The sequence below is a fragment of the Rhinolophus sinicus genome, linkage group LG07 (assembly GCF_036562045.2).
Source record: "Rhinolophus sinicus isolate RSC01 linkage group LG07, ASM3656204v1, whole genome shotgun sequence".
NCBI lineage: Eukaryota > Metazoa > Chordata > Mammalia > Chiroptera > Rhinolophidae > Rhinolophus > Rhinolophus sinicus.
Genome location: NC_133757.1, coordinates 103812036 through 103830701, shown reverse-complemented (window position 1 = coordinate 103830701; position 18666 = coordinate 103812036).

The window sequence follows — 18666 nt, the reverse complement described above, 5'->3', positions numbered from 1 at the left end:
TTGGAAGGACAACAACTTGACTTGGGTGGAGGTGATGAGTCCTGGGAAAAACACACCACTGTTCCCCAATAAAAAAGTCTTGGAAATACTGTTCCCCAATAAAGTCCTGTTCCCTTTAAATAGTGGTTTAAAAAAATACATATAGTGGTTTAAATTTTTGATGACATATAAAGAATGGTTCCTTTAAAAATGAAACAGAATAAAAAGTATCTTGAGAGGACAGGAGGGAGACTATCTGCGAGCCGCGATTCTCCCCCGTAAGAAGGTAACTTAGACGGTTCTTGGGGATGGCCAGATTCTATTTGGATCCCTAATTTTGGGTTCGTAGCCAAGTCTCTCTATGAAGGCCTGAAAGGGAAGAATGATGAATCATTTGAATGGAGCTCAATGTGAAAGGGCTTTTTGGGAACTCAAGTGACAGCTGATTCAATTCCCAGCTTTGGGTCCCCTGGATTTAACAAAGACTTGGTTTCTATTATATGTACATGAGAGACAGGGACTAGCACTGGGGGTCTTAACTCCGAAGCTTAGACCTCTGACCTGGGTAATTGCTTATTTTTCTAAACAATTAGATCAGACAGCCAAAGGATGGCCTCCTTGCCTTAGAGCGGTTGCTACTACAGTCACCCTCTTAGAAGAGAGAGAAAATTTGACTTTTGGACAACCTGTAGCCATCTGGACCTCACACCAGGTTCAATCTCTGATAAACTCCAAGGGGACAGAATGGTTGTCGCCTGGGAGATCAATCCAGGCCATGCTCCTAAACAACCCAGTTGTCACCATAAAAACATGCCACATTTTAAACCCAGCCACTCTATTCCCAATTGAGCTGGGGGATCTGGAACATAACTGCATAGAAAATACAAATACAATATACTTCATCTGGGCAGACCTAGAAAGTGAACCCCTCCCAAATATGGAAGAAGAATGGTTTGCCAAACTAAACAGATAAAAGACTAGCAACTGTCACCCTAAATGAAATGATAGAAGTAGAGGCCCTGCCCCCTGGGACCACCACTCAAAAGGCTGAGTTAATAGCCCTCACTAGGCCCTAGAATTGGGAAAAGGAAAGACCCTGAACATCCCGGAATGCTTTTCTCCGTTCTACATGCCCATGGGACCATCTGGAAGGAGAAAGGCATGTTAACTGCAGGGGGGAAAAAAACAGGTTAGATGTGGTCTTATCATACTCAAACTCTTACAAGCTGTTCAGCTTCCCCAACAGGTCACTGTTAGCCACTGTAAGGGACATCAAAAGAGAAATGCTAAAGTAATAAAGGGAAATAATAAGGCGGTCAAAAGAGCTGCTCAAAACCAAGTTATTCAGTAATTGCCCCTTTTAGCTGGAAAGCCTAACCCATCAAATTATTCCCCAGGACATACAGAGGTGGAATTCAATAAGGTAGAAAGATGGGGCTTCCAATGGGACCCTATCAGTTGTGGGTGGCTAACCAACCAATATGGGCAATACTTCTTTGCTAAAACTACAGCTCTATATGCAATCAGGGAGGCCCATCAAGACCCCATTAGGGGAAGGAAGCTTTATATAATTGGCTAATACACACCATGGCAATTGCAGGTTTATGAGCTCTAATTGACCAGGTTATAAAAGCTTGCCCAATCTGTAATGCCAATAGCCCAACACTTGGCCCCCACAATTTCAGGGATGAGGCACAATCAAATGAGGGGAACATAACCTGGGGAGGACTGGCAAGTGAACTTCACTGTCATGCCTAGAGCACCAGGTAACTTCAGATACCTCCTAGCACTAGTTGACACCTCTCTGGTTGTGTAGAAGCCTTCCTCACCAGGAATGAGACACCAACAGAAGTGACAAAGGCCCTAATGAAGGAAATGATTCCTAGGTTTGGGCTCCCAAAATCTTTACAGAGTGACAGTGGCCCAGCATTTAACTCTCAGATTACAAAAGGTGTTACCAAAGCCTCAAGAGTCAAATGGGTATTGCACTCAGCTTGGAGATTTCAACCGTTAGGGAAGGTGGAAAGGGCTAATCAGACCCTTGAGAGAACTTTATCCAATTAATGCCAGGAAACACAAACTATTGGGTAAGGCTCCTTCCAGTGGCCTTACTGTGTATATGCCTAGTTCCAAAAGAAAAGTTAAAATTGAGTGCATTTAAGTTAATGTATAGATTGCCAATTTCCTAGAACCTGGAACAGAGACCACTCAACCTCCATGAGCTAGAGCAAGTTAAATGTGTCCTCCAAATAAAGGCCATGAAGGCCTTTATGGCCTATGGAAATCAGGGACTACCAGCTCCCACAGATTTAACCCTTCATCCCTTCCAACCTAGAGACTGGGTGTATCTCAAGACATGGAAATAGGGAGTCCTCAGGACCAGCTCACCCCAAAATGAAAGAGACCCTCTGTGGGGACAGAGCCAGGAGTGCAGTTTCCAGGCTCTCAGCCTCACGTGGAAAGGTGCTGGCTCAGGTAGTAAATGGCCATCAACTGTGACTGGATGGCCATCAGCTGTGACTAGTTGGCTGTCAGCTGTAACCAGTGAGCCATTGGCCACTAATATAACTGCTGTGGCTATGCTAGCAGAAAATGGGGGCTAGCAAGAAGATGGTGGCTGGCAAGCGCCAATTGCAGTTAGCAGGGCGGAGTGCGGGTTGCGGATTACGGAGAGGTGGACAGCAGGTTGCGGATAGTGTGGCTCCTGCTTCCTGTGCCTCCAACCCAGCCGCCAGCGAGAAGATAGTGGTATGACTCCCTATCTATGGCTCCGTGGGTGTTCCTTTTTGGCCTCACCATATCCTGTGTTCTTGTGTGGGGAGCGGGACTAGAGAACCCGCATGACACTCCGGCGTGACACGTGGCGCAGGGAGCAGGGTACGGTGCTGACCAAAGCTCTCCGAAGGGCGGTGGAGCAGTTTGTGCGTATGAACACTCAGTCTCAGGAAGGCCGGGAAGAGCAGCCGCTGGAGAGCTGGACCCCCGTGGAGGGGTGGAAAGATGTGTATGGACGGTACCCTAATCAGCACACGCCGGAGAAGGTGAAGGTCATTGCGGCCCTGTGGGCTTGGAAGTTCTTGCTGAGGAAGCCCGGATGCGGGACTTGTCCCAGGAGGAAACGCTTGCTGAGTCCTCCATGGGAAATGGGGATGAGGTCAAGGTCGTCCCTCACCCCCAGGACAGCCCTGGCGAATGACTGTGGACTATGGGGAATTGCCTTCCATCCCTGATTTGATGGACCGCTTGGCTCTTTGCTTGGGAACGTACCAAGTGATCATTTCTCAGGGATCTTATTTTGTCATTAGATTCATAACAGTAGAGGATATAAAGACAATAGAGATTGCACCTTTAAATATGCACCCTATGTACTCATTTTCTACTTGTTCTTTCCTGATAAAAGTTACATACAAGGGCCCAAATACAAAAGCCCAACTATCCAGGCCTGCTGGTGGCTCAGCTGGTTGGAGCTCTGGGCTCCTAATGTTGAGGTTGCCGGTTCGATTCCCACATGGGCCAGTAAGCTATGTGAGTTTGCACCAATTTATTATTGCTTTTCTCAGTAAACATTATTTCCATAATTTACCATTCACAGAATGCTTTCACAATCGTTTCTCAGTGACCCTATTTTGTCATTAGATTCACAACAGTAGAGGGTATAAAGACAACAGAGGTTGCACATTTAAATAAGCGCCCTATGTTCTCATTTTCTACTTGTTCTTTCATGATAAAAGTTAAGAAAAAAAGGACCCAAGTATCCGGGCGGGCCTGTGGCTCAGTGGTTGGAGCTCCGGCTCCTAATGCCGAGGCCGCCGGTTCGATTCCCACAGGGCCAGTGAGCTGCGTGAGCTGCCGGGGAGCTGTGAGCTACCGTGTGCTGCCACGAGTGGCCCAGCAGCCAGTGTGTGTCGCTGCGTAATGCAGCTGAGCGGCTGCTGAGTGCTACCGTGTGCTAGCCATGAGTGGCCGGCAACCCATGCGGCCGCAGCCATCATTGTGCCACTGTGTGTTTCCGGGGCTGCCGTGTGCTGCCCTGAGTGGCCCGGCAGCCATCTTGTGCGGTGTGCTGGGCGGCTGCTGTGCTACCCTGGGCGGCCACTGGGCGGCAGCAGCGTGGGCAGCTCTGTGAGAGCAAACAGTTGAATGGGCTCATAATGGGCCAGGGAGCTTGTCCTACAACAACTAGACTGAAACAATGGCTTAAACTGGAGGGAGACGGGAAATAGAAGATAGCTTTTGGAATTGGCTTTAAGTCTCATTTTGGGAGCAAAATTTGGCTTTAAGGAATTACTTTCTCATTTTGGGAGCAAGTTCGAAATTGAGACTGTCTTATGAGACTTGAAATTGTTTTTGAGAACAGTTACAAAAGTGGATTAGAAAAAGTGGATTAGACCATGATGGCATTGTTTAAATAGGGACATATGCTGATGTGCCTACTTTGGGGAAGTAAATGCAACTTGTTACATTAAGTGAGGGGTTATTTAAATACCTTCAAGCAAATTAAACATCCTTGGGCTTAAAACAATAAAATAAATAACGAAAAAAATAAGAAAGTAAGTGTCCCACATTGCAGGTGAAAATAAAAATAACTTCATTGCAAAAAATTTCTCTTATTGAAGGAGGGGATAGGGATGGGGGATGTTTCTCTTTTTTCTTTCTTTTTTCTTTCTTTTTTTTTTGTCTCTTGAGGTGTCCATTAAGTTATATCTGCTAAAGCCTAGGGCTTCCCTGACACATTTAATAACAGAAAAGTGACTAGGTTTGACTTCAAGCAGACCTGGATTTGCTAGACCGCATACATATAGTGGTTTACATTTTTGATGCTATAAAGAATGGTTCCTTTAAAAATGAAACAGAATAAAAAGTATCTTGAGAGGGAATTTTAATACTTTTAAGTACATTTATTTTTCAGAGGCTTTATGCATAATGATGTATTTGATCATGTAATCTTTTACATAAAGCCAACTATACTGGTCAAATGTTATGACTAAGCATTTAAAGTCAGTAAGAATTGTCATAAATGAATGAATTCAATCCCTTTCATACAAACATATTGATTTATAAGAGGATTTTTATTCGGATTGTTTAAAAAGTATGTAAACAATGCATACAATACAAAAATTAGAAAATATAACCTGTTTAGATAATTTAAAAAATGATAAAAGTCAGGTCCACATTACAGCTACATCAAAAAACATTGATTAGGATGAAAAACCATTAACTTTTATTTAAAACAAGAACAGATGTGCCAGACATTAATCTTCTGAAACAAATGTTACTAAATGCAAAACTCCTTGCTCTTCCAGTTTTTAATGTATTGGGGGAAAAGTACTCGATATAAAGAAATATGACATTGAAATGCTTAAAACTCAAAGAAAAGTGAGAATAAGGAAAAAAATAGGAGACAATTTCAGACTTCTAAAAACACTTTGAAGTCAAGTTCGATTTATATTAAGAAAACTCAACATTTATTGAATGTTTCCTAAGGGCCAGAAAATGTGTACAGGACAAGAGAAAGGATGTATTTCTCATCATCAATATAATTCTGTCTTCCAGCAGCTTACTATTGGGAAAGAGGTTCAGTGTGAGTATACTAACAACAACAACAAAAATAGATGAGAGAATGAAGACAGAAAATCCCAGAGGGTTTAAAGATCACACCTGGAAGGATCTGGAAAGCATCCTGAAGGTAGGTATTAAATAAAAAACTGAAGGGTCTGATATTTTGGCTTACTTGCAAGTTAACATGTGAGCCTGTCTGAATGATATATATGTATACAATTGACTCTCGACCAATGTGGGGAGTGGGGGTGCCGATCCCCTGTGCAGCCCAAAATCCATGTATAACTGTTGACTCCCCTAGAAGTTTACCACTTATAGCCTCCTGTTAACTAGTAGCTGTACTGATAACATATACAGTCAATTAACACATATTTTATTTGTTACATGTATTATACACTGTATTACAATAAAGTAAGCTAGAGAAAATAAAATGTTGGGCGGCTGGTTTTCTCAGTGGTTAGAGTGCGGTGCTCCTAACACCAAGTTCTCCAGTTTGATTCCCACGTGGGCCAGTGAGCTGTGCCCTCCACAACTAGATTGAAAAAAAAACAAAAACACACAAAACAATGACTTGACATCCTGGAAAAACACTCAGTTCCCCAATATGCCCCCTCCAAAAAAGAAAATATTAAGAAATATGGGTGGACATGCACAGTTCAAACCTGTGTTGTTTAAGGGTCAACTGTACTGACAAAATATGGGAACCCTGTGTCAGAGACAAAGACCAGTTATAACTCTGAGAAAAGCAGTAGCCAGAGCAATATCTGACATTGTTTTTTAAAGCCTGGCTCTCCGCACAGAGACACGGTGAGAGACTGATGGTACCTGCACATGAAGTGGGGTGCATCACAGAAGAACTCAGGAATTAGGCAATGCTGGTCTTACCTAGACCTGCTGCTGACTTATCTGTTCTCCCCGCAAATGAGAAAAAGAGGCCTTATATTTATGCTGGAAGGAAAACAAATCTTCTCTGGGGAGGAGAAGGAGACATTACTTTCCTGGAATGGTTCCTGGAAAAAAATAAATAAATAAAATAAACAAAGCTCTCTACTTTTAATATAGTGGTCAGTAAAAGAAATTTCCCCCCACTTTTCATAAAGGTTTGCCATGATGGGTGAGAACAGTATTTAAGAGGAAGTAAGAGAAGACAATCACACTCTCTGTGATAAATTTAGTCCATTGGGTGACATTTATGGGTATGATGCTCAAAATATGCCCAGTAAATTTCATGATTTTTCCTGAGAGCCTCTGCCTCCATGTTACTACTATATTCTAAAGAGTTAGTTTGTTAGAGATATGGAGTCATAAAGCAGCATGAAATTGTCAGAAAACTGCATGGTGACCTCGAACCAATTAGTGGAAAAAATATTCAAGGTGAGAAGAGTAAGAATACAAGACTGAAGTGTCAAGGGTGTGGAGATTTCCTTACTAAAGAATAGAATTTGAAACCTGGTGATTTCTCTGGTTTCTTACAATTCTAACCATTCATGCTTACCTTTCCCAGGTAAATTCATTGTATTTGCCTACATTGAAAATTGTGACAACTTAGTTCACTTAGGTGTGGCTTGTCAGATCTTAATAAACAATCTCACACTTATCAATGTTTTGACATTATCAAAAATATATAAAGTCATTAGTGACTTTGCACTTAGGAAGTTTGTCACAATATTTTTGGCATTGGAAAACCAAATGAAGGTTGAACATAGTCATTTTTCTGTCATTAAAATACTGTCCCAAAGAATCCTGCATGTTAGAAGTTTATCAACAAGTTGCAGCTCAAAAGTTATCTTCTCTCTCTGTAAAATATTTTCAGTGATTTCAGTCATATTTGAACTGTTTTCTGTGTTATCAGTACAAATTATAGTGGATGCATCATACTCAACATAAATATGTTTTATTCAGTGTGCTGTATTTCCATATCTATTTTTGCTTCTGTGGAAGCTTCTTGAGCATATGTCTAATTTGGTTGGAGATTCCCTCTCTTTCATACAGCTTCTCATACAGGTAAATATATATAGAAGTAAAATAATTGCATAACTTATACAGTATAGAATAATATCGTGTTTCCCCGAAAATAAAACCTAACCGGAAAATAAGCCCTAGCATGATGTTTCAGGATGACATCCCCTGAACATAAGCGCTGATGCATCTTTTGGAGCAAAAATTAATACAAGACCGGGTCTTATTTTTGGCGAAACATGGTATGTATTCTCATCTAAAATAATATTGATATGCATCATCTCATGAAATATAAAACTAAGAAAATAAAGAATAACTATCATAATTATAAAAATAATAAATGTGTACATAAATTAACAGATTAAAAACAAATGTATGGAGAGTTCCAGCTAAAAAAAACAGAGACTTTAGAATTGGAAGAAATCTTCATGCTGATATTCTATTTCACTAAGCCCAGTAATTGTCACTGTTACTGACAAATGAGGCTCAGCAAATAAGAACGTTCACAACCAAATCAGCTAACATGGCGAGCACTTGGCCCTGTCTTTTGATTCTGTATTGATTTCTTAAATTTTTATTATACAGATTCAAGTTTGAGAGAAGACCTATAGAAACTATCAGTTTATAGCTTAAATAGCAAATAATGATGGATACACAAAAGAATATGCATGTTTGTAACATTGGTAAGAGAAACATTATTAGGAAAATGTCCAATAGTAATTTATGAATTTATTATAGAGCTATTTGAACATTATTCTAACTTCTGAGTTTAGCATCATCACAGGATATGAAGCTATCTCAAAAATGCAAAATGTATAGTTACGACACCAAAACTGATGCACTATTGTTCTACATTTAATATGGTCATTTAAAAACTTTATGGTATAGTTCAGGTTGGATCACACAAACATGGAAAGAACTGGAAAAAAATTGAGTAGTTTAAAATAATAATGAAACAATATCGATGATTGTAGCTTTGAAAATAATACATTTCAGTTAATGTACCTAAAAGTGAAATCAGATATAAATAAAGTACAGAGTCTGACATACAGCTTTCTAACTTTTATTTTTAATTTAAAACTCTTTAAATATTTATAATTTTTATATTTCATACTTGTTTCTAAAAGTATAAGTTCTTTCAGGAATTTTCTAGAATCCTGCAATTGCACAAATACAGTGTGAGCTTACATTCTATTATTTTGAAAAATTGGACTTAGTAAAAATTTCAACTTCTCGGCAACTCTGTGTGTTAAATGCCATTGAGTCAGCTCTGACTGCTGGCATCCCTGTGAATGCGTGTTCTCTCCTCAGCAGCCCTGCTGAGCTCCTGGAGACGCACTCCTATGGCTTTTTTCATGGAGTCAATCCATCTCATATTTGGTCCTCCTCTTTTCCTGCTACCTTCTATTTTGCTCAGCATGTCTGTCTTTTCCAAAGAACCCTGCCTTCTCATGATGTGCTCCATGTAGGATGCCTGCAGTTTAGTCATTTTTGCCTCAGTGATGTTTCAGGTCTAGTTTTCTGTAGGACCCACTTGTTCATCTTCCTGGTGGTTCAGGATATCCATTGAGCTCTTTCTACACCATATGTCAAGTGAATTATTTTGTTTCCTGTCTTCACTGTCCAGCTTTTGCGTCCATACATACTAGTTGGGAATACAAGGGTGTGGATGATCTTAGCTTTGGTTTCTAATGGCACCTCCTTGCTCTTGGTGGTCTCGCTCAATTCTTCCATTGCTCTCCTCCAAGCCTCAGACTTCTCTTGATTTCTTAGCTGCAGTCTCCATTTGAATTGATAAATGAAACCAGGCAAGCAAAATCTTTAATAATTTCAATGTCTTCGTGTCTATGTTAAAGTTGTGTATTTCTTCTGTAATCATGATTTTTTTGTCTTCTTCATGTTTAAATGCAGTCCTGCTTTGGCATCATTTTTTTTCTTTTTTTTTCACTTTCATCAGAAGTTGTTTCAAATCATTGCTACTTTCTGCCAGCAAGACGATATCATCTGCATATCTTAAGTTATTGATATTTCTTCTATCAATTTGCCCTTCTCCTTCCTCTGAGTCTAGCCTGCTTTTTCATACAACATGTTCTGTGTACAGATTAAACAAACAGGGAGATAACATACACCCTTGTCCGACACCTTTACCTGTCGGAAACCATTCTGTTTCCATATTCTGTCCTGACAGTGGCTTCCCACCCACAGTACAGGTTATGAGTCAAAGGCTTTCCTGTAGTCTATACAACATGGACTAACCTTACTCTGACATTCTTTGGAGGCAATTCTATGAATGATACCAATAAACATGTTTCTATCTTTCCTATAGATACCTCTTGCCATTCATTAAGGATAGAAATTCCTATGAATAATATACCTGAGAAATGTCATTAGTTAAGTGCATAGAGAATTCCCAAACATAAAAATGCAGTACTTGCAAAAGCATATGCTGATAATAATAAACGTATAATAATGAGAACCACAGCAGTAAATATGTAGTGAAATACTTTAGAGCCACATAAAATAAATCTTAATGGTGAAATCTTTCCCCTGGTTTGGGAAGAGAAACCAGACAATGGGGGAGTCAGCATAGATCTATCTGAACTCTCTGACAGTTTGAACGCAGTCACAAGTGTTATATTAGCTAGGATTTGTCTTTAGACTATTACATGGCTTAACAATTACATTAAATAGATTTGTGTATTATATCTGAAATTGATTAATGCATTAGGCTTTTTAAATAAGTAATACCTGCACTGTGCATGGACAGTTACTTTAATGATATCTAATTCAAACATATGTTGAACTATATCTACATATTTTTATTACTGGATTTCAAATCAAAGTAGACTTGTTAGCATTTCTACAACGAAAACTTCACAATTTTCTCCTTTCCCTTATTGTCATTTAATATGAACCTTTGTAAACATACATACTGTGCCACTACCACAGTTACTACATGTAATCAGTGACTTTGTTAATTTTGGTAATTCTTTCACAAGACAGAAAAACTGCGCTTCCATGGATTTTCCTTTGAGGTTATGATACATAAAAATAAACAACTCTGCATCACAGTTTTAACAGATCATTTCTAAAGAGGAAAATGTCTCTTCATGTCCCCTGCCCATTTTTTCTTACAGATGGCAAACATGAAAAAATGCTCAACCTCACTAATCATTAGAGAAATGTAAATAAAAACCATAGTGAGATACCACCTCACCCCAGTCAAAATGGCTAGAATCAATAAATCAACAAACAACAAGTGCTGGCGAGGATGTGGAGAAAAGGGAACCCTTGTGTATTGCTGGTGGGATTGCAGCTTGGTGCAGCCACTATGGAAAACAGTATGGAGGTATCTCAAAAAACTGAAAATGGCACTACTTTATGACCCAGCAATTCCACTCCTAGGCATCTATCTGGAGAAATCCAAAAAGTAATTCGAAAAAATTTATGTACCCCTGTTTATTGCAGCACTATACACAATAGTCAAGACATGGAAACAAACGAAATGCCCATCGGTAGATGACTGGATTAAGAAACATTTATACGATGGATTATTACATAGCCATAAAGAAGAATGAAATCTTACCATTTGCAACAATATGGATGGACCTAGAGAACACTAAGTGAAATAAGTCAGAGAAAGACAAATACCATATGATCTAACTTATATGTGGAATCTAAAGAAAAGAATAAATGAATGAACTAATCAGAAACAGTCTCAGAGACATAGAGGAAAAACTGAGGGTTGCTAGATGGGAGGAGGGGTGGGGATAAGGGAGCAGGTGAGGGGATTAGAAAGCACAATAGGTAACCACAAGATTGCCACGGGGATACGAAAGTCAGTTTGGGGAACGTAATCAATAATGTTGTAAAGACTTTGTTAGGGTATCCTATGGACACTTGTCTCGTTAGGGAGACCACCTCAGGGAAGATGTAGATGCCTGATCACTGCACTGTACACCTGAAGCTGAAGCTGAACAATAATGAATGTCAACTATAATTTTATATACATATATTTACAAGAAGTGGAGTACAGCATTAGCAATAGAGGCAGTGGAAATATAATGGCTGTATGTGATGTCAGAGGGGTAGTAGAGGCGGGGAGGGGGTTTATCACTGTGTGAGGGATATAAATGATGAATGTCTAACTTTTACACTGTTTTGTACACCGGAAACTAAAAAAAAAAAAAAAAGGCATAAAAAAAAAGTGCACTAATGATTGATTTAAAAAGATGGATTGCTTTTAAAGATGGATGCCTTTAATCATCTTTCACTAAACTCTATCTACCCTCACTGTCAGAGTTCTTGGTTGAAAACAATACAAACCAACTCTGAGTAACTTAAGTAGAAAAGAAATATCTTGGGACAATGCCTTATAGATTACAAACTCAGGCAAAGGTCTGGAAAACCAGGTTTAGAAAAGGGGCAGAGCCTTAAGGAGGCTGCCCGGAACAAGAATTTAGACAGAACACATATGGGTGATACTGTACTGTCACAGTGCTGGTGATGGATGCCTGGTTTCATCACTGGACTCTAGACCCTGATAATCTCTCTAGAAACTGGAGATCAGAGGCTAGAATTTCTCATGCCTCTGGCAGGTGTTGTCAACTATCTCAGCCCTTTGTGTCACACTCACTCAAGACCCTGAGACCCAAGGATGATCGTCTGTGGAGCGGAGTTTGGGTCTCTGCCTATTCCTATGGGACTTGGAGAAAGAGGGTATCCAAGGCTTGTGAGAGGTGGCACTCCGCTTCCAATTGAGATCCATACACTGGAAGATTTCCCAAATGTGGGAAGGAGGCCCACATGCTGGGAGGCCAAAAAATGCTCATAACTGCCCACTCCATTCATAATGAAGGTTGCAGCCAACACACTGATGATGGTATTATGCATAGGTAAACTACTTAGGAAGTGCCGAATAGTTCAGACGCTCCCGAAGCCAATGTTTTCAGGATACATACTAATGACTTTCCCAGGAATTGAGCTCTTCAGGGCAGAATTTGTCATTGTTAGTTCACTGAAATATCTGTAAGAACAAAATAGATTGGGGCTCATTCATTCATTCATTTCCATAAATATTTATTGACCACATGTTAAGTGCAAAGTGGTAGAAGGTAGAAAAAACAAAGCTGCCCCACCTCCTACCATTCTAGCATCAGCTTCTAACCTAGTCTTGGGGGCCTTAAAGTTAGAAGGATCTCACTTTACTAAAATTTAACGCAGTATCTATCTAACACAATTTCTCTCTCTCTCTCTCTCTCTCTCTCTCTCTCTCCCCTCCCTCCCCCTTAGTGCTTCTCTCAGTGAGGACAAACTAAGAAAAGGAGGTTAGGTGACTGGTAAAATGCAGAAAGTCACCAATGTCAGAAAATTCTGGGTGAAAAGCAATCCATAAATCCAAGAGAGTATCCTGGCAATGAAAATAATGATATAAAGGAAGAGGAGATGGAGCTACTAAACAAAAAATTGAAAGTTGTCTTTAATTTTCTTTGTCCCCTACATCCAACATCTGCTCTGTGCCAAATTTAAGACGATTCCATATGAACATGACCCCTGCAGCTGCCAGTCATGGAGTAGCTACTCTGTACCATGCACTGCCCTAGGCACTTCATGCTCATTATTTCACTTGGTCTATATAACAATCCTGTGCTGTAGCTAGGTATTATTAGCCCACGTTTTTTTTTATAAATTAGCACACCGACTCCTAGAGAGGATAAGTATCTTAGTCACACAGCCAGTAAATAATAGAGCTAGGAGTCAAACCCAGTTTTACATGACTCAAAGCTAAGTTCTCAACCACTGTTCTACATAGCTTCTCATTTAAAAAGCAAAAAGGAAAGTTTGATGGATATACAAGTCTAGGCGATGTGTCTTGAACTTGAAATAGCCACCTCTCCAGGTGGCACTGGCTTCTGGTTTGGTTGGAGGTGGTGGTTGGGGTATTTCATTTTATTGTTGAGTTTGGTATGCGTGAGCTTACCCCTCAGTATAATGTTGACGATATTTTTCACCATTAAATGGCAGTTAAGCATTGGGACAATTAAGTGTTTTATTGTGGTGAGTCTTGACTGCTATCTTAGACACCCTTATGCAACTACCTGAGCTTGGGGAAGACGCAGCCCAGAGACTTTTGTGACTCTGGCCATAGGATGTGCCAGGTAAACTATAAGCAAGCAGGCCCCTGGTTCTGTAAGAATGCTTTTGCTGTGGACTCACAATCCCCAGGCTTTTACCATATAAATATTACTATGTTGTTTGCAAGAATCTTCTAAAAATGAAAGAAAATGTCTTGGACTTGACTTTATAGAACACTGCACGTGCCAAAGCCATTCCAAATCTTACCTCATTGCAAAAAGCCTTTGTGGCTGGTTTTATTTTTCATGTCTTTCCTTTATTTTAGGTCATTATAACACATTTTATAGGTCAGTGTCAAACAGCAAGACTGCAGTGTGGGGACGATTGCTGGAAGTCATGCCAGAACACACAACTGCAATCCACTAAGTTCATAGAAATGCAACATTACGGCTGGGATTTTATGTATGTGGAAATCATGAAAACTCACAAACTCAAATTCTTCCCGCGACCAACAGAGAAAAAGAGAACTGCCCTCTATACTGTATGCGGCCGGCCCTCACGCAGTTAACGACTCCATTTGTGGGGTAGGAGACCCCTGCTAGTTCACATTTCAATAAACTATAAAGTTTTACATGCACACTAAACACCAGAGGGCTTGCAATCCTTTCACTATTATCTAGATCCATTGACTACGCATTTATGTCATCAGAGACCAAAGTGCGAGACAAAATGCTGCTCCTTCAAAAACCTTACAGTTTGATCCACTCAATACCTTCCATGTCCCCAGGAGTACAGCAACACGGAAAATAAAGTTTTCTAGTCCCATTTGGGCTCACTGGATATTCTATTTTATAGCTACGGTTTTCACTTGCATACAATCCTCACTTTTTTTTTTGCTAAGCAGAGCCAGCAGGGACAAAACCATAAAGCAATGGTTTTCAACTTTGGCTACACGTTAGAATCATCTGGAAAGTTTTTAAAAATCTTGATGCTTAGGCTGTATCCAGACCAATTACATCAGAATCTCTGGAGGTGGGACACAGGCATTCATATTTTTCAGCTCTTCCCAGGTGGGTGTGCACCCAGGCTGAGGACCCCGCTGTCATGTGTGCCATTGGTCTTTCTCTCCTCACTTCTGTGCCTCTCCTCTTTATTCTTCACATCCTCCCTCTTCCCAAATTCCCTAAACTCCAAAATGATTTTTTCCCCTCTGCATAAACTGTATAAACAATAACCTGAATTCTTACTGTTTTCCCTAAGGGAAATAGCCTCCTCGGAGGGAAAAAAAAATGTTTCAAATGTAATGTGTGATATCCAGCGCCACAGCAGCCCGTTATCATAGAGCGACTGGGGGATAGATTTTGCATTTCTACTCTATCTCAAAGCACTTCAGTAAAAAAATGGCCTATTTCCAACTATTTCGAGAAAACTATTTCAAAAAACTGCCCCTGTTCAACCGCTATGCACAGGGGCAGCGTTTCTTAATATGTAGGCCTTGGGCCATTTGCCCAAGTCACCTGGACCACAACTCCAGACCACCTGAATGTCTAGGGCACGGCCTGGTAATCTGCATTCTAACCAGCTGCTCAGTAATTTTCACATTTTGGAACTATTGAAGCAACAGGTTGACTCTCCGATAGCTGTGCCATCTCTATAGATGAGCTTATTCAAAAGATTAGAAAATTGAATTTGAAGAAATGTTGAATCCTATGCTAACACAACTAATAGGTGGGAATACATTTTTATAAAGAGTTAAAATACAATAGAAATATATAGCTGTTCCCGAAGCTTTGGGTCTCATTGACATTAATTGTATTTGACTGTGTCTTTTTCAAAGGATAAATAAAGTGCTCTTGGAGGGGATTTGTATCATCAGTTCCCAAGCCCCAAAACTTCATCACACCATCTGTGTTTTTGATACAACCTTGGCCACAACCTTGGCCACTTTCTGACTGGGTGATCTTGGACAAATTACCTAATTCCTCTGATTATCATCATCTGTCAAATGGGGACCCCGAAGCTTCACACTCTATGTGAAAATTTAATGATATGATAATTGTGAAAAGTGCTTTGTAATCTGTGATGCATTACACAAGTGCTGGCTGTCATTAGAGTTCCTGTTGTTTAGGCCAACATCTCCATGTTGCACAAAGCTCACAAAAGTTCTAGTCTTGCCAGGTGCACATCAGTCAGTTTTCTGGCTGGGCTGGGACTCCAGCCCAAGAGGCCCAACTGGATCCAGAGTCCTCTTTCCATTCCATCTCAGCATCTAAATTTGAAAGGCTTGACTCAAATTTGTATCATGCTGAGCAAAGAAGTCAGAACAATGATTTGAATTCCTTATGTAACAGGAAATCTGCATTTTAAGAATTTCAAATCCTTCCTTTGTAAAGAGAAAAGACACTATGTCATGTTAGGTACCTGAAGGTGGTTGTACTAAAGAAAGAGGTGATCGGTGGAGAACACTGGAAAAATAAAAAGGCCAAATTGTGCTCCAGAAGAGAAGAGGCCAACAGCAGAAGCCAAGATTCAAGGAGGAAAGGTGGAGAGAGCAAGGAGGGTGGAAAGAGAGGAGGGGCAGAAGAAGAAGGAATTAGGAAGACAGAAACTGTCTCATTGAGTGGAATTCTCAGAGGACAAGAAATACTCAAAGAAGATGATTAGGAAATTTTGCTTTCTGAAGATGTGTGATGCAACCTGTTTCTCCTCTCTCCAAGACCCCTTCAGGGAAGAGCTACATTACTTTGAAATGTTTTAGAGTCCAATTTGGGTTTGTTTTTTAGAATGTATGGAGTGTGGCATAAAGAAAGAGTAGAAAACATTAAAATGGTTGCATATATTTGGGTAAATATTTTATCACCACTTTTCTCTCTGGGGCTTTAAAAATTTGTAGAAGCTAAATAAACCACCGTCAAAAAAGAAAATAAACAATCCACAAATTGTCAGGGTTTGTTTAATGGCTCAAGCCTTGCCTCTAGGTCAGGAGGCCCCTCCCCAGGCGAAACAACCATTACCAGGCTGGACCCCTAGAGCAAATAGCTGCTTGCAATTCCTTTGTCAGTTAAACCTGCACTTCCAGCCTGATGAAGGTGTTCTGAGCCCATCAGTACTCGTTCAAGGTACAGCCTTTCCACTGCTTGCTCCTTCTCACTGCCTTCCTGCCTCACATACAGTCTATATCCTTAACTCTTTTGCATAATACTCCATTTTATAACTCTACTTTGTGCTACCGTTTTTATCAGCACTTAATCTCCTCAGTTCCTAATCTTTCGCCTAGCCTCTGGTTTATAATTTATACCATTTTCTCAAACCTGATTCCTAACTCTCTTTCCCAGGACTGGTGTCTGGCTTTCCTTCTTGCCTGAAGTTCTCTCTCCCTTAGTCTCAGCTGTTACTGGGAACACCTCACCCCATCCAGCCTCTCCCATAAGGCCAAGACCTAGACTAGGTAGCAGCTTCTGTTAAGCTTACGCCTGCCCTCACGAAATCACCGTGGAAAAAGTATAAGTGCCTTTGAAAACAAGGCTATTGTATTCCCTATGCATGCTCTAACAGCCCAAGGATGAGATTTGTATTTCTAATGTAGGTATCTACACACACACTGTCAATATCTGATGTAGATGAATCAACAAACAAACATCAGGGAACTTCTTCAGCCACCACACATCACAATGTGTGCGGCTGCATAAACTTAGACCTCTACATTTGGTGTTTATTAATTTTTTTTAAAGACAATTAGGAAACAACACATGTGTCTTATGCTATTTCCATCTGTTGATAAATTTTTAAATTCTTAACCAATTTTACTCAAGCTTAGCAAAGAAGAAGATTGAGGATACATTTTGTATTTTTCAAACCCCATCTGTTTTCCCATCTATTGAAATGTAAAAAAAAAAAAAAAAAGAGGAGGTGAAACTCCACTTCTACTATACAGGAGGTCACATCATTTTCACCTTTATTTCCAAATTGCCTTCTAAGGGTACAGGCATAGCATGAATTAGCCCCAAATCTAATTGGAGCAAAACTATTTATAGTCTGAATAAAATATTTTTATAGACTTAAGGGGCATAAAAAACAACAGTAAACAGCTGTATTTTTTGTGAGAAATATGAAATGAGTCTACAGAACTCTATCATTGATGCTCTTTATGACCTTTTAAAATCAGCACACTTTCACCATGAGAGTTGCTAAGTTCTTCCCTTGGATACCCTACCCCATGTGTCAACGCTGCTCCTTTGCTGGAGAACACAAGAGGAAGGGGTACAAAAGAAAGATAATTGCAATAATGTGGGGCTTTATGCTTCAGTTGCCAACTTTCCCACTCCAAATAATACATTGGAATCTCAAGTTATGTATAATTCTTTGTGAATAAAGCCTAGAATTATTTTAAAGGATCATACACAAAGGAAAAGTGATTTGTTTGAGGGGGGAAAAAGCTACTTTTCCTGTTGTTGGAAATATTATCAACCTTTTTTATTTTTAATTTTTCCTCCAGTATAAGATAAAGATAATTTGAAGTGAATTTATTCAACTTAAGTGAGCTTTCTCTGGGGGGCGGGGGAGGAAACTTGTTAACATACCATCATTAACCCCAACATACTGTGGCTAGGCAGGGTTGCCACCCCTCACTCACTTTAAGACACATTCCTTCTGCCATCTAAATGACCTTGACACAAGCTAAGCTTTCTAGAGTTTATTTATAGAAATTCTAAATACATGCAAATACATTATCATGCCAATGAATTAAAGAAGAGACACAGAATTTAGAGCTGCAGGGGAAACGCTCCATGAGGATCACCCTGGAATGGTATAGGGGTTCAAATTCTGTTTCCAATAATTGGCTTCTGGGAGGAGAATGAGTTATGTTTCAAGTAGTTGCAAACCAGGTGAGGAAGGACAGGTCATCTGTGTGGAGGAGGGGCAGGTCAGTGTGTCTTATGGCAGGTTATTACCCCTGTTTGTAATAGAAGTCTGTATGTTTATGTTTAAAAAAAAAGTGGTGTGCCTTTGGGTACAGTGACTGCAGTTGGGCAGACAGAATGGAGAAACAAAGAGAGGCTTCACTTAGACTCAGGGCAAGAGAGAGATTATGAG